Below are 18,453 nucleotides of genomic sequence, written 5' to 3'. Positions count from 1 at the left end.
TGCAAGGTAGCTGGGCGACGCTACCCAGCATGATGGCGCCTGTGATGCAAGGTAGCTGGGCGACGCTACCCAGCATGATGGCGCCTGTGATGCAAGGTAGCTGGGCGACGCTACCCAGCATGATGGCGCCTGTGATGCATGGTAGCTGGGCGACGCTACCCAGCATGATGGCGCCTGTGATGCAAGGTAGCTGGGCGACGCTACCCAGCATGATGGCGCCTGTGATGCATGGTAGCTGGGCGACGCTACCCAGCATGATGGCGCCTGTGATGCATGGTAGCTGGGCGACGCTACCCAGCATAATGGCGCCTGTGATGCATGGTAGCTGGGCGACGCTACCCAGCATGATGGCACCTGTGATGCAAGGTAGCTGGGCGACGCTACCCAGCATGATGGCGCCTGTGATGCATGGTAGCTGGGCGACGCTACCCAGCATGATGGCGCCTGTGATGCATGGTAGCTGGGCGACGCTACCCAGCATGATGGCGCCTGTGATGCAAGGTAGCTGGGCGACGCTACCCAGCATGATGGCGCCTGTGATGCAAGGTAGCTGGGCGACGCTACCCAGCATGATGGCGCCTGTGATGCAAGGTAGCTGGGCGACGCTACCCAGCATGATGGCGCCTGTGATGCAAGGTAGCTGGGCGACGCTACCCAGGATGATGGCGCCTGTGATGCAAGGTAGCTGGACGACGCTACCCAGGATGATGGCGCCTGTGATGCAAGGTAGCTGGGCGACGCTACCCAGCATGATGGCGCCTGTGATGCAAGGTAGCTGGGCGACGCTACCCAGCATGATGGCGCCTGTGATGCAAGGTAGCTGGGCGACGCTACCCAGCATGATGGCGCCTGTGATGCAAGGTAGCTGGGCGACGCTACCCAGCATGATGGTGCCTGTGATGCAAGGTACCTGGGCGACGCTACCCAGCATGATGGCGCCTGTGATGCAAGGTAGCTGGGCGACGCTACCCAGCATGATGGCGCCTGTGATGCAAGGTAGCCGGGCGACGCTACCCAGCATGATGGCGCCTGTGATGCAAGGTAGCTGGGCGACGCTACCCAGCATGATGGCGCCTGTGATGCAAGGTAGCTGGGCGATGCTACCCAGCATGATGGCGCCTGTGATGCAGGGTAGCTGGGCGACGCTACCCAGCATGATGGCGCCTGTGATGCAAGGTAGCTGGGCGACGCTACCCAGCATGATGGCGCCTGTGATGCAAGGTAGCTGGGCGACGCTACCCAGCATGATGGCGCCTGTGATGCAAGGTAGCTGGGCGACGCTACCCAGCATGATGGTGCCTGTGATGCAAGGTACCTGGGCGACGCTACCCAGCATGATGGCGCCTGTGATGCAAGGTAGCTGGGCGACGCTACCCAGCATGATGGCGCCTGTGATGCAAGGTAGCCGGGCGACGCTACCCAGCATGATGGCGCCTGTGATGCAAGGTAGCTGGGCGACGCTACCCAGCATGATGGCGCCTGTGATGCAAGGTAGCTGGGCGACGCTACCCAGCATGATGGCGCCTGTGATGCAGGGTAGCTGGGCGACGCTACCAAGCATGATGGCGCCTGTGATGCAAGGTAGCTGGGCGACGCTACCCAGCATGATAGCGCCTGTGATGCATGGTAGCTGGGCGACGCTACCCAGCATGATGTCGCCTGTGATGCAAGGTAGCTGGGCGACGCTACCCAGCATGATGGCGCCTGTGATGCAAGGTAGCTGGGCGACGCTACCCAGCATGATGGCGCCTGTGATGCAAGGTAGCTGGGCGACGCTACCCAGCATGATGGCGCCTGTGATGCAAGGTAGCTGGGCGACGCTACCCAGCATGATGGCGCCTGTGATGCAAGGTAGCTGGGCGACGCTACCCAGCATGATGGCACCTGTGATGCAAGGTAGCTGGGCGACGCTACCCAGCATGATGGCGCCTGTGATGCAAGGTAGCTGGGCGACGCTACCCAGGATGATGGCGCCTGTGATGCAAGGTAGCTGGGCGACGCTACCCAGCATGATGGCGCCTGTGATGCAAGGTAGCTGGGCGACGCTACCCAGCATGATGGCGCCTGTGATGCAAGGTAGCTGGGCGACGCTACCCAGCATGATGGCGCCTGTGATGCAAGGTAGCTGGGCGACGCTACCCAGCATGATGGCGCCTGTGATGCATGGTAGCTGGGCGACGCTACCCAGCATGATGGCGCCTGTGATGCAAGGTAGCTGGGCGACGCTACCCAGCATGATGGCGCCTGTGATGCAAGGTAGCTGGGCGACGCTACCCAGCATGATGGCGCCTGTGATGCAAGGTAGCTGGGCGACGCTACCCAGCATGATGGCGCCTGTGATGCAAGGTAGCTGGGCGACGCTACCCAGCATGATGGCGCCTGTGATGCAAGGTAGCTGGGCGACGCTACCCAGCATGATGGCGCCTGTGATGCATGGTAGCTGGGCGACCGTACCCAGCATGATGGCGCCTGTGATGCATGGTAGCTGGGCGACGCTACCCAGCATGATGACGCCTGTGATGCAAGGTAGCTGGGCGACGCTACCCAGCATGATGGCGCCTGTGATGCATGGTAGCTGGGCGACGCTACCCAGCATGATGGTGCCTGTGATGCAAGGTAGCTGGGCGACGCTACCCAGCATGATGGCCCCTTTGATGCAAGGTAGCTGGGCGACGCTACCCAGCATGATGGCGCCTGTGATGCAAGGTAGCTGGGCGACGCTACCCAGCATGATAGCGCCTGTGATGCAAGGTAGCTGGACGACGCTACCCAGGATGATGGCGCCTGTGATGCAAGGTAGCTGGGCGACGCTACCCAGCATGATGGTGCCTGTGATGCAAGGTAGCTGGGCGACGCTACCCAGCATGATGGCGCCTGTGATGCAAGGTAGCTGGGCGACGCTACCCAGCATGATGGCGCCTGTGATGCATGGTAGCTGGGCGACGCTACCCAGCATGATGGCGCCTGTGATGCAAGGTAGCTGGGCGACGCTACCCAGCATGATAGCGCCTGTGATGCAAGGTAGCTGGGCGACGCTACCCAGCATGATGGCGCCTTTGATGCAAGGTAGCTGGGCGACGCTACCCAGCATGATGGCGCCTGTGATGCAAGGTAGCTGGGCGACGCTACCCAGCATGATGGCGCCTGTGATGCAAGGTAGCTGGGCGACGCTACCCAGCATGATGGCGCCTGTGATGCAAGGTAGCTGGGCGACGCTACCCAGCATGATGGCGCCTGTGATGTATGGTAGCTGGGCGACGCTACCCAGGATGATGGCGCCTGTGATGCAAAGTAGCTGGGCGACGCTACCCAGCATGATGGCGCCTGTGATGCAAGGTAGCTGGGCGACGCTACCCAGCATGATGGCGCCTGTGATGCAAGGTAGCTGGGCGACGCTACCCAGCATGATGGCGCCTGTGATGCAAGGTAGCTGGGCGACGCTACCCAGCATGATGGCGCCTGTGATGCAAGGTAGCTGGGCGACGCTACCCAGAATGATGGCGCCTGTGATGCAAAGTAGCTGGGCGACGCTACCCAGCATGATGGCGCCTGTGATTCAAGGTAGCTGGGCGACGCTACCCAGCATGATGGCGCCTGTGATGCAAGGTAGCTGGGCGACGCTACCCAGAATGATGGCGCCTGTGATGCAAAGTAGCTGGGCGACGCTACCCAGCATGATGGCGCCTGTGATGCAAGGTAGCTGGGCGACGCTACCCAGAATGATGGCGCCTGTGATGCAAAGTAGCTGGGCGACGCTACCCAGCATGATGGCGCCTGTGATGCAAGGTAGCTGGGCGACGCTACCCAGCATGATGGCGCCTGTGATGCAAGGTAGCTGGGCGACGCTACCCAGCATGATGGCGCCTGTGATGCAAGGTAGCTGGGCGACGCTACCCAGCATGATGGCGCCTGTGATGCAAGGTAGCTGGGCGACGCTACCCAGAATGATGGCGCCTGTGATGCAAAGTAGCTGGGCGACGCTACCCAGCATGATGGCGCCTGTGATGCAAGGTAGCTGGGCGACGCTACCCAGAATGATGGCGCCTGTGATGCAAAGTAGCTGGGCGACGCTACCCAGCATGATGGCGCCTGTGATGCAAGGTAGCTGGGCGACGCTACCCAGCATGATGGCGCCTGTGATGCAAGGTAGCTGGGCGACGCTACCCAGCATGATGGCGCCTGTGATGCAAGGTAGCTGGGCGACGCTACCCAGCATGATGGTGCCTGTGATGCATGGTAGCTGGGCGATGCTACCCAGCATGATGGTGCCTGTGATGCATGGTAGCTGGGCGACGCTACCCAGCATGATGGCGCCTGTGATGCAAGGTAGCTGGGCGGCGCTACCCAGCATGATGGTGCCTGTGATGCATGGTAGCTGGGCGGCGCTACCCAGCATGATGGTGCCTGTGATGCATGGTAGCTGGGCGACGCTACCCAGCATGATGGTGCCTGTGATGCATGGTAGCTGGGCGACGCTACCCAGCATGATGGCGCCTGTGATGCAAGGTAGCTGGGCGGCGCTACCCAGCATGATGGTGCCTGTGATGCATGGTAGCTGTGCGACGCTACCCAGCATGATGGTGCCTGTGATGCATGGTAGCTGTGCGACGCTACCCAGCATGATGGCGCCTGTGATGCAAGGTAGCTGGACGACGCTACCCAGCATGATGGTGCCTGTGATGCATGGTAGCTGGGCGACGCTACCCAGCATGATGGCGCCTGTGATGCAAGGTAGCTGGGCGGCGCTACCCAGCATGATGGTGCCTGTGATGCATGGTAGCTGTGCGACGCTACCCAGCATGATGGCGCCTGTGATGCAAGGTAGCTGGGCGACGCTACCCAGGATGATGGTGCCTGTGATGCAAGGTAGCTGGGCGACGCTACCCAGCATGATGGCGCCTGTGATGCAAGGTAGCTGGGCGACGCTACCCAGCATGATGGTGCCTGTGATGCAAGGTAGCTGGGCGACGCTACCCAGCATGATGGCGCCTGTGATGCAAGGTAGCTGGGCGACGCTACCCAGCATGATGGTGCCTGTGATGCATGGTAGCTGGGCGACGCTACCCAGCATGATGGCGCCTGTGATGCAAGGTAGCTGGGCGACGCTACCCAGGATGATGGCGCCTGTGATGCAAGGTAGCTATGCGACGCTACCCAGCATGATGGCGCCTGTGATGCAAGGTAGCTGGGCGACGCTACCCAGCATGATGGCGCCTGTGATGCATGGTAGCTGGGCGACGCTACCCAGCATGATGGTGCCTGTGATGCATGGTAGCTGGGCGACGCTACCCAGCATGATGGCGCCTGTGATGCAAGGTAGCTGGGCGGCGCTACCCAGCATGATGGTGCCTGTGATGCATGGTAGCTGTGCGACGCTACCCAGCATGATGGTGCCTGTAATGCATGGTAGCTGGGCGACGCTACCCAGCATGATGGTGCCTGTAATGCATGGTAGCTGGGCGGCGCTACCCAGCATGATGGTGCCTGTAATGCATGGTAGCTGGGCGACGCTACCCAGCATGATGGCGCCTGTGATGCAAGGTAGCTGGGCGACGCTACACAACATGAATCTGATGCTCTCTGACCTTCACCTTGATTCATCACAAACCTAAATCCCTCACCGGCTTAACAACATCAGCGGCTGAGGGCCACGATAAACCCAGAGCAGCCAGCACTTGCCTTCACGCTCTCCCTCGCTCCTCTTATTTACTCTTACTAATTTGTAGGTTATTCATTTCGCCAAAGTTTATGTTTTGAGTATGTAGTTAATAACATCATAAATAAAAGAAATATTTTTAATAAATTAAGCATGGGAAAACTTGGTTCTAGGGCAGACTTGCAAAACTTGACACACTATTTCCAGGAAAGATGGTAATTAATGGTATAAAGTACCGATAAGTTGATGAATAAGACACATGAGCTACACTTGGCTGTCTTTACTGGATAAACATGTCGCCTGCGTAGCAGGGTTTATCAGTCTCAAACATGATTCTGTTTGAAACTGACGAATTCTGCTACGTAGGAGAAAAGTTTCTTTAGTGAAGGTTCGCAGTGTTGCTCGCGTGTCTTATTCATCAAGTAATTAGTATTGTTTACCATTAATGTAATAGTACTTGTCTGACACAGCAACGCAGTGTAGCCTTGGTACACACGATGTCGTCTACAACTTCCTTACTAACATTTGGTCTACCCTGTACTCATGACCCATTACTTCCACTAGTGGGTCCCACCCACCTGTGACGATGTCTTCAACTGCTGCACCTCACCACTTCTTCCTCTAACTCAACTATAAAACTCTCCGTCCTCAAACCGCTGTATTAGAATCACCATGACTAAGGGACTGAACACCTAAATTTACATCTGCACTAAGTATGCCCCGTCCACGTTGATGTGACATCTGCTACTGCTTCACCATTTCATTTTCTCTTCATACTCTGAGACTGATAGTCTCTTGTGCAGTAGAACTTTTCTCCTACAAGTATACCAGTGTTACACAGGTGTTAATTACCTGTTCCCAGGAGGGTTGAGAGTCCTTAACCTGCTGTTATTGCTTAAAAACTTGTAAATATCTACTTAGGTGTTAATTGTGTGTTGAGTCACATCCTGGGGGCGGTAGTATACATAAGACAGAGCAGAGTATGCTCAAGGAGTGTATCTAAGACAGGTATACTATTACTGTTGTCTAAGTTCAGGTAAGATGACAACTTATAACATGTACATTTAACTATGTAAAAATAGTATTTGTATAAAATATAATTACGGTTTAATATCTGAAAATGATCAGCCTTTGAATCATATAGTACGTCACTTGTAACCACTCTCAACAGGCAGCATCAGGTGACGTGTAAACACGAGAGCGTCAACCAAACAGCAAATGCTAGCTCCTCCACACACATGTGGTCGTTAAAACACTCCGAAAAATTCCGAGTACCTTTTCCCAGTTTCTCCGTTCTACTGATTTTTTTTTTTCACCATCGTGGGAATTCTATCCTTAACAGAGATTAATTTCTGCCAGAATCAAGAGATTTACTACTAAGGTGTTATGAAAATCGATTTTCCTCGAGTTTAGAGAAGTTTCTCTCTGACCATTTCCTCTCTGTGTTTGCCCTGAAACTTGGATTCAAAATTAGACAACCTTGGAATACTCAGGTGGAAGTGACAACCAACTTTCCACAATGACGTCCACCATTTCTTGAACATTTTCACGACACATTCACAAACGTCTTTACCAAGCTTGAGTTAACTCGTCCAGAAACACACCGAAGAAGTTGTGTGGGGACAGAGTAGGTGGGAACAGGCAACTAGAAACAAGGGTTGATATATATTGATGTTTAAGGGGCCATTCCCGAGTGTTTCCAATTTACCAAGTGTGTGTAAGTGTTGGGCTGGAGGCAGTAACTGTGTCGCTGTGTTTGAGAACACACTCACTGTGTCTCTGTGTTTGAGAACACACTCACTTTGTCTGTGTTTGAGAACACACTCACTGTGTCTCTGTGTTTGAGAACACACTCACTGTGTCTTTGTGTTTGAGAACACACTGTGTCTCTGTGTTTGAGAACACACTCACTGTGTCTTTGTGTTTGAGAACACACTGTGTCTCTGTGTTTGAGAACACACTCACTGTGTCTCTGTGTTTGAGAACACACTGTGTCTCTGTGTTTGAGAACACACTCACTGTGTCTCTGTGTTTGAGAACACACTGTGTCTCTATGTTTGAGAACACACTCACTGTGTCTCTGTGTTTGAGAACACACTCACTGTGTCTCTGTGTTTGAGAACACACTCACTGTGTCTCTGTGTTTGAGAACACACTCACTGTGTCTCTGTGTTTGAGAACACACTCACTGTGTCTTTGTGTTTGAGAACACACTCACTGTGTCTGTGTTTGAGAACACACTCACTGTGTCTTTGTGTTTGAGAACACACTCACTGTGTCTCTGTGTTTGAGAACACACTCACTGTGTCTGTGTTTGAGAACACACTGTGTCTCTGTGTTTGAGAACACACTCACTGTGTCTCTGTGTTTGAGAACACACTCACTGTGTCTTTGTGTTTGAGAACACACTCACTGTGTCTCTGTGAGAACACACTGTGTCTCTGTGTTTGAGAACACACTCACTGTGTCTTTGTGTTTGAGAACACACTCACTGTGTCTCTGTGAGAACACACTGTGTCTCTGTGTATGAGAACACACTCACTGTGTCTCTGTGTTTGAGAACACACTCACTGTGTCTTTGTGTTTGAGAACACACTCACTGTGTGTCTGTGAGAACACACTGTGTCTCTGTGTTTAAGAACACACTCACTGTGTCTCTGTGTTTGAGAACACACTCACTGTGTCTTTGTGTTTGAGAACACACTGTGTCTCTGTGTTTGAGAACACACTCACTGTGTCTCTGTGTTTGAGAACACACTCACTGTATCTTTGTGTTTGAGAACACACTCACTGTGTCTCTGTGTTTGAGAACACACTCACTGTGTCTGTGTTTGAGAACACACTCACTGTGTCTCTGTGTTTGAGAACACACTCACTGTGTCTTTGTGTTTGAGAACACACTCACTGTGTCTTTGTGTTTGAGAACACACTCACTGTGTCTGTGTTTGAGAACACACTCACTGTGTCTCTGTGTTTGAGAACACACTCACTGTGTCTCTGTGTTTGAGAACACACTCACTGTGTCTTTGTGTTTGAGAACACACTCACTGTGTCTGTGTTTGAGAACACACTGTGTCTCTGTGTTTGAGAACACACTCACTGTGTCTCTGTGTTTGAGAACACACTCACTGTGTCTTTGTGTTTGAGAACACACTCACTGTGTCTCTGTGAGAACACACTGTGTCTCTGTGTATGAGAACACACTCACTGTGTCTCTGTGTTTGAGAACACACTCACTGTGTCTTTGTGTTTGAGAACACACTCACTGTGTGTCTGTGAGAACACACTGTGTCTCTGTGTTTAAGAACACACTCACTGTGTCTCTGTGTTTGAGAACACACTCACTGTGTCTGTGTTTGAGAACACACTCACTGTGTCTGTGTTTGAGAACACACTCACTGTGTCTCTGTGTTTGAGAACACACTCACTGTGTCTTTGTGTTTGAGAACACACTCACTGTGTCTTTGTGTTTGAGAACACACTCACTGTGTCTCTGTGTTTGAGAACACACTCACTGTGTCTCTGTGTTTGAGAACACACTCACTGTGTCTCTGTGTTTGAGAACACACTCACTGTGTCTGTGTTTGAGAACACACTCACTGTGTCTCTGTGAGAACACACTGTGTCTCTGCGTTTAAGAACACAGTCACTGTGTCTCTGTGTGTGAGAATGCACTCACTGTGTCTCTGTGTTTGAGAACACACTCACTGTGTGTCTGTGTTTGAGAACACACTGTGTCGCTGTGTTTAAGAACACACTGTGTCTGCGTTTGAGAACACACACACACACACACACACACACACACACATGGAGAAGATCATCAGGAGGAGAGTGGTGGGGCACCTGGAAAGAAACAAGTGTATAATTTACAACCAGCACGGTTTCAGGGAAGGAAAATCCTGTGTCACAAACCTACTGGAGTTTTATGACAAGGTGACAGAAGTAAGACAAGAGAGAGAGGGGTGGATTGACTGCATTTTTTTGGACTGCAAGAAGGCCTTCGACACAGTTCCTCACAAGAGGTTACTGCAAAAGCTAGAGGATCAGGCACACATAACAGGAAAGGCACTGCTATGGATCAGAGAATACCTGACAGGGAGGCAACAACGAGTCTTGGTACGTGACGAGGTGTCAGAGTGGGCGCCTGTGACAAGCGGGGTTCCACAGGGGTCGGTCCTAGGACCTGTGCTGTTATTGGTATATGTGAATGACATAACGGAAGGGATAGACTCAGAAGTGTCCTTGTTTGCAGATGATGTGAAGTTAATGAGAAGAATCAAATCGGACGAGGATCAGGCAGGACTACAAAGAGACCTGGACAGGCTACAAGCCTGGTCCAGCAACTGGCTCCTTGAGTATAACCCTGCCAAATGGAAAGTCATGAAGATTGGGGAAGGGCAAAGAAGACCACAGACACAGTGTAGTCTAGATGGACAAAGACTGCAAACCTCACTCAAGAAAAAGGATCTGGGGGTGAGTATAACACCGAGCATATCTCCTGAGGCGCACATCAATCAGATAACTGCTGCAGCATACGGGCGTCTGGCAAACCTACGGATAGCGTTCCGATACCTCAGTAAGGAATCGTTCAAGACTCTGTATACCATTTACGTCAGGCCCATACTAGAGTATGCAGCACCAGTTTGGAATCCACACCTGGTCAAGCACGTCAGGAAATTAGAGAAAATGCAAAGGTTTGCAACAAGGCTAGTCCCGGAGCTAAGGGGATTGTCCTACGAAGAAAGGTTGAGGGAAATCGGCCTGATGACACTGGAGGATAGGAGGGTCAGGGGAGACATGATAACGACATATAAAATACTGCGCGGAATAGACGAGGTGGACAAAGACGGGATGTTCCAGAGATGGGGCACAGAAACAAGAGGTCACAATTGGAAGTTGAAGACTCAGATGAATCAGAGGGATGTTAGGAAGTATTTCTTCAGTCATAGAGTAGTCAGGCCGTGGAATAGCCTAGAAAGTGAAGTAGTGGAGGCGGGAACCATACATAGTTTTAAGGCGAGGTATGATAAAGCTCATGGAGCAGGGAGAGAGAGGACCTAGTAGCAGTCAGTGAAGAGGCGGGGCCAGGAGCTATGGATCGACTCCTGCAACCACAAATAGGTGAGAACAAATAGGTGAGTACACACACACACAGGCTAACCCCAGCCTGCTCTCCCACGCTCAACAATACCAGCACTGCCATGTTCACAACACTACCAGCACTGCCATGTTCACAACACTACCAGCACTGCCATGTTCACAACACTACCAGCACTGCCATGTTCACAACACTACCAGCACTGCCATGTTCACAACACTACCAGCACTGTCATATTCACAACACTACCAGCACTGTCATATTCACAACACTACCAGCACTGTAACGTTCACAACACTACCAGCACTGTCATGTTCACAACACTACCAGCACTGTCATGTTCACAACACTACCAGCACTGTCATGTTCACAACACTACCAGCACTGTCATGTTCACAACACTACCAGCACTGTCATGTTCACAACACTACCAGCACTGTCATGTTCACAACACTACCAGCACTGTCATGTTCACAACACTACCAGCACTGTCATGTTCACAACACTACCAGCACTGTCATGTTCACAACACTACCAGCACTGTCATATTCACAACACTACCAGCACTGTCATGTTCACAACACTACCAGCACTGTCATGTTCACAACACTACCAGCACTGTCATGTTCACAACACTACCAGCACTGTCATATTCACAACACTACCAGCACTGTCATGTTCACAACACTACCAGCACTGCCATGTTCACAACACTACCAGCACTGTCATATTCACAACACTACCAGCACTGCCATATTCACAACACTACCAGCACTGCCATGTTCACAACACTACCAGCACTGTCATATTCACAACACTACCAGCACTGCCATATTCACAACACTACCAGCACTGCCATGTTCACAACACTACCAGCACTGTCATATTCACAACACTACCAGCACTGTCATATTCACAACACTACCAGCACTGTCATATTCACAACACTACCAGCACTGTCATGTTCACAACACTACCAGCACTGTCATATTCACAACACTACCAGCACTGTCATATTCACAACACTACCAGCACTGTCATATTCACAACACTACCAGCAGCACTGTCATGTTCACAACACTACCAGCACTGTCATATTCACAACACTACCAGCACTGTCATATTCACAACACTACCAGCAGTGTCATGTTCACAACATTACCAGCACTGTCATGTTCACAACACTACCAGCACTGTCATATTCACAACACTACCAGCACTGTCATATTCACAACACTACCAGCAGTTTCATGTTCACAACACTACCAGCAGTTTCATGTTCACAACACTACCAGCACTGTCATGTTCACAACACTACCAGCAGTGTCATGTTCACAACACTACCAGCACTGTAATGTTCACAACACTACTAGCAGCACTGTCATGTTCACAACACTACTAGCAGCACTGTCATGTTCACAACACTACCAGCACTGTCATATTCACAACACTACCAGCACTGTCATATTCACAACACTACCAGCAGTTTCATGTTCACAACACTACCAGCACTGTCATGTTCACAACACTACCAGCAGTGTCATGTTCACAACACTACCAGCACTGTCATGTTCACAACACTACCAGCACTGTAATGTTCACAACACTACCAGCAGCACTGTCATGTTCACAACACTACCAGCAGCACTGTCATGTTCACAGCACTGTCATGTTCACAACACTAACAGCACTGTCATGTTCACAACACTACCAGCACTGCCATGTTCACAACACTACCAGCACTGTCATGTTCACAACACTACCAGCACTGCCATGTTCACAACACTACCAGCACTGTCATGTTCACAACACTACTAGCACTGCCATGTTCACAACACTACCAGCACTGTCATATTCACAACACTACCAGCACTGCCATGTTCACAACACTACCAGCACTGTCATGTTCACAACACTACCAGCACTGTCATGTTCACAACACTACCAGCACTGTCATGTTCACAACACTACCAGCACTGTCATGTTCACAACACTACCAGCACTGTCATGTTCACAACACTACCAGCACTGTCATGTTCATAACACTACCAGCACTATTATGTTCACAACACTACCAGCACTGTTATGTTCACAACACTACCAGCACTGTTATGTTCACAACACTACCAGCACTGTTATGTTCACAACACTACCAGCACTGTTATGTTCACAACACTACCAGCACTGCCATGTTCACAACACTACCAGCACTGTAATGTTCACAACACTACCAGCACTGTCATGCTCACAACACTACCAGCACTGTCATATTCACAACACTACCAGCACTGTCATATTCACAACACTACCAGCACTGCCATGTTCACAACACTACAAGCACTGTCATGTTCACAACACTACCAGCACTGTCATGTTCACAACACTACCAGCACTGTCATGTTCACAACACTACTAGCACTGTCATATTCACAACACTACCAGCACTGTCATGTTCACAACACTTCCAGCACTGTCATATTCACAACACTACCAGCACTGTCATATTCACAACACTACCAGCACTGCCATGTTCACAACACTTCCAGCACTGTCATATTCACAACACTACCAGCACTGTCATATTCACAACACTACCAGCACTGTCATGTTCACAACACTACCAGCACTGTCATATTCACAACACTACCAGCACTGTCATGTTCACAACACTACCAGCACTGTCATATTCACAACACTACCAGCACTGTCATATTCACAACACTACCAGCACTGTCATGTTCACAACACTTCCAGCACTGTCATATTCACAACACTTCCAGCACTGTCATATTCACAACACTACCAGCACTGTCATATTCACAACACTACCAGCACTGTCATATTCACAACACTACTAGCACTGTCATGTTCACAACACTACCAGCACTGCCATGTTCACAACACTACCAGCACTGTCATGTTCACAACACTACCAGCACTGTCATATTCACAACACTACCAGCACTGTCATGTTCACAACACTACCAGCACTGTCATGTTCACAACACTACCAGCACTGTCATGTTCACAACACTACCAGCACTGCCATGTTCACAACACTACCAGCACTGTCATGTTCACAACACTAACAGCACTGTTATGTTCACAACACTACCAGCACTGTCATGTTCACAGCACTACCAGCACTGCCATGTTCACAACACTACCAGCACTGTCATGTTCACAACACTACCAGCACTGTCATGTTCACAACATTACCAGCACTGCCATGTTCACAACACTACCAGCACTGCCATGTTCACAACACTACCAGCACTGCCATGTTCACAACACTACCAGCACTGCCATGTTCACAACACTACCAGCACTGTCATATTCACAACACTACCAGCACTGCCATGTTCACAACATTACCAGCACTCATATTCACAACACTACCAGCACTGCCATGTTCACAACACTACCAGCACTATTATGTTCACAACACTACCAGCACTGTTATGTTCACAACACTACCAGCACTGCCATGTTCACAACACTACCAGCACTGTCATGTTCACAACACTACCAGCACTGCCATGTTCACAACACTGCCAGCACTGTCATATTCACAACACTACCAGCACTGCCATGTTCACAACACTACCAGCACTATTATGTTCACAACACTACCAGCACTGTTATGTTCACAACACTACCAGCACTGCCATGTTCACAACACTACCAGCACTGTCATGTTCACAACACTACCAGCACTGGCATGTTCACAACACTACCAGCACTGCCATGTTCTCAACACTACCAGCACTGTCATATTCACAACACTACCAGCACTGCCATGTTCACAACACTAACAGCACTGTTATGTTCACAACACTACCAGCACTGTCATGTTCACAGCACTACCAGCACTGCCATGTTCACAACACTACCAGCACTGTCATGTTCACAACACTACAAGCACTGTCATGTTCACAACACTACAAGCACTGTCATGTTCACAACACTACCAGCACTGTCATGTTCACAACACTACCAGCTCTGTCATGTTCACAACACTACCAGCACTGTCATGTTCACAACACTACCAGCACTGTTATGTTCACAACACTACCAGCACTGTCATGTTCACAACACTACCAGCACTGCCATGTTCACAACACTACCAGCACTGTCATATTCACAACACTACCAGCACTGCCATGTTCACAACATTACCAGCACTGTCATATTCACAACACTACAAGCACTGCCATGTTCACAACACTACCAGCACTATTATGTTCACAACACTACCAGCACTGTTATGTTCACAACACTACCAGCACTGCCATGTTCACAACACTACCAGCACTGTCATGTTCACAACACTACCAGCACTGCCATGTTCACAACACTACCAGCACTGTCATATTCACAACACTACCAGCACTGCCATGTTCACAACACTACCAGCACTATTATGTTCACAACACTACCAGCACTGTTATGTTCACAACACTACCAGCACTGCCATGTTCACAACACTACCAGCACTGTCATGTTCACAACACTACCAGCACTGGCATGTTCACAACACTACCAGCACTGCCATGTTCTCAACACTACCAGCACTGTCATATTCACAACACTACCAGCACTGCCATGTTCACAACACTAACAGCACTGTTATGTTCACAACACTACCAGCACTGTCATGTTCACAGCACTACCAGCACTGCCATGTTCACAACACTACCAGCACTGTCATGTTCACAACACTACAAGCACTGTCATGTTCACAACACTACAAGCACTGTCATGTTCACAACACTACCAGCACTGTCATGTTCACAACACTACCAGCTCTGTCATGTTCACAACACTACCAGCACTGTCATGTTCACAACACTACCAGCACTGTTATGTTCACAACACTACCAGCACTGTCATGTTCACAACACTACCAGCACTGTCATGTTCACAACACTACCAGCACTGTCATGTTCACAACACTACCAGCACTGTCATGTTCACAACACTACCAGCACTGTCATGTTCACAATACTACCAGCACTGTCATGTTCACAACACTACCAGCACTGTCATGTTCACAACACTTCCAGCACTGTCATATTCACAACACTACCAGCACTGTCATGTTCACAACACTTCCAGCACTGTCATATTCACAACACTACCAGCACTGTCATATTCACAACACTACCAGCACTGCCATGTTCACAACACTTCCAGCACTGTCATATTCACAACACTACCAGCACTGTCATATTCACAACACTACCAGCACTGTCATGTTCACAACACTACCAGCACTGTCATATTCACAACACTACCAGCACTGTCATGTTCACAACACTACCAGCACTGTCATATTCACAACACTACCAGCACTGTCATATTCACACCACTACCAGCACTGTCATGTTCACAACACTTCCAGCACTGTCATATTCACAACACTTCCAGCACTGTCATATTCACAACACTACCAGCACTGTCATATTCACAACACTACCAGCACTGTCATATTCACAACACTACTAGCACTGTCATGTTCACAACACTACCAGCACTGCCATGTTCACAACACTACCAGCACTGTCATGTTCACAACACTACCAGCACTGTCATATTCACAACACTACCAGCACTGTCATGTTCACAACACTACCAGCACTGTCATGTTCACAACACTACCAGCACTGTCATGTTCACAACACTACCAGCACTGCCATGTTCACAACACTACCAGCACTGTCATGTTCACAACACTAACAGCACTGTTATGTTCACAACACTACCAGCACTGTCATGTTCACAGCACTACCAGCACTGCCATGTTCACAACACTACCAGCACTGTCATGTTCACAACACTACCAGCACTGTCATGTTCACAACATTACCAGCACTGCCATGTTCACAACACTACCAGCACTGCCATGTTCACAACACTACCAGCACTGCCATGTTCACAACACTACCAGCACTGCCATGTTCACAACACTACCAGCACTGTCATATTCACAACACTACCAGCACTGCCATGTTCACAACATTACCAGCACTCATATTCACAACACTACCAGCACTGCCATGTTCACAACACTACCAGCACTATTATGTTCACAACACTACCAGCACTGTTATGTTCACAACACTACCAGCACTGCCATGTTCACAACACTACCAGCACTGTCATGTTCACAACACTACCAGCACTGCCATGTTCACAACACTGCCAGCACTGTCATATTCACAACACTACCAGCACTGCCATGTTCACAACACTACCAGCACTATTATGTTCACAACACTACCAGCACTGTTATGTTCACAACACTACCAGCACTGCCATGTTCACAACACTACCAGCACTGTCATGTTCACAACACTACCAGCACTGGCATGTTCACAACACTACCAGCACTGCCATGTTCTCAACACTACCAGCACTGTCATATTCACAACACTACCAGCACTGCCATGTTCACAACACTAACAGCACTGTTATGTTCACAACACTACCAGCACTGTCATGTTCACAGCACTACCAGCACTGCCATGTTCACAACACTACCAGCACTGTCATGTTCACAACACTACAAGCACTGTCATGTTCACAACACTACAAGCACTGTCATGTTCACAACACTACCAGCACTGTCATGTTCACAACACTACCAGCTCTGTCATGTTCACAACACTACCAGCACTGTCATGTTCACAACACTACCAGCACTGTTATGTTCACAACACTACCAGCACTGTCATGTTCACAACACTACCAGCACTGCCATGTTCACAACACTACCAGCACTGTCATATTCACAACACTACCAGCACTGCCATGTTCACAACATTACCAGCACTGTCATATTCACAACACTACAAGCACTGCCATGTTCACAACACTACCAGCACTATTATGTTCACAACACTACCAGCACTGTTATGTTCACAACACTACCAGCACTGCCATGTTCACAACACTACCAGCACTGTCATGTTCACAACACTACCAGCACTGCCATGTTCACAACACTACCAGCACTGTCATATTCACAACACTACCAGCACTGCCATGTTCACAACACTACCAGCACTATTATGTTCACAACACTACCAGCACTGTTATGTTCACAACACTACCAGCACTGCCATGTTCACAACACTACCAGCACTGTCATGTTCACAACACTACCAGCACTGGCATGTTCACAACACTACCAGCACTGCCATGTTCTCAACACTACCAGCACTGTCATATTCACAACACTACCAGCACTGCCATGTTCACAACACTAACAGCACTGTTATGTTCACAACACTACCAGCACTGTCATGTTCACAGCACTACCAGCACTGCCATGTTCACAACACTACCAGCACTGTCATGTTCACAACACTACAAGCACTGTCATGTTCACAACACTACAAGCACTGTCATGTTCACAACACTACCAGCACTGTCATGTTCACAACACTACCAGCTCTGTCATGTTCACAACACTACCAGCACTGTCATGTTCACAACACTACCAGCACTGTTATGTTCACAACACTACCAGCACTGTCATGTTCACAACACTACCAGCACTGTCATGTTCACAACACTACCAGCACTGTCATGTTCACAACACTACCAGCACTGTCATGTTCACAACACTACCAGCACTGTCATGTTCACAATACTACCAGCACTGTCATGTTCACAACACTACCAGCACTGTCAT

This window comes from Cherax quadricarinatus, chromosome 40 (genome assembly GCF_038502225.1).
Source record: "Cherax quadricarinatus isolate ZL_2023a chromosome 40, ASM3850222v1, whole genome shotgun sequence".
Taxonomy (NCBI): Eukaryota; Metazoa; Arthropoda; class Malacostraca; order Decapoda; family Parastacidae; genus Cherax; species Cherax quadricarinatus.
This window is presented reverse-complemented; position numbering follows the sequence as displayed.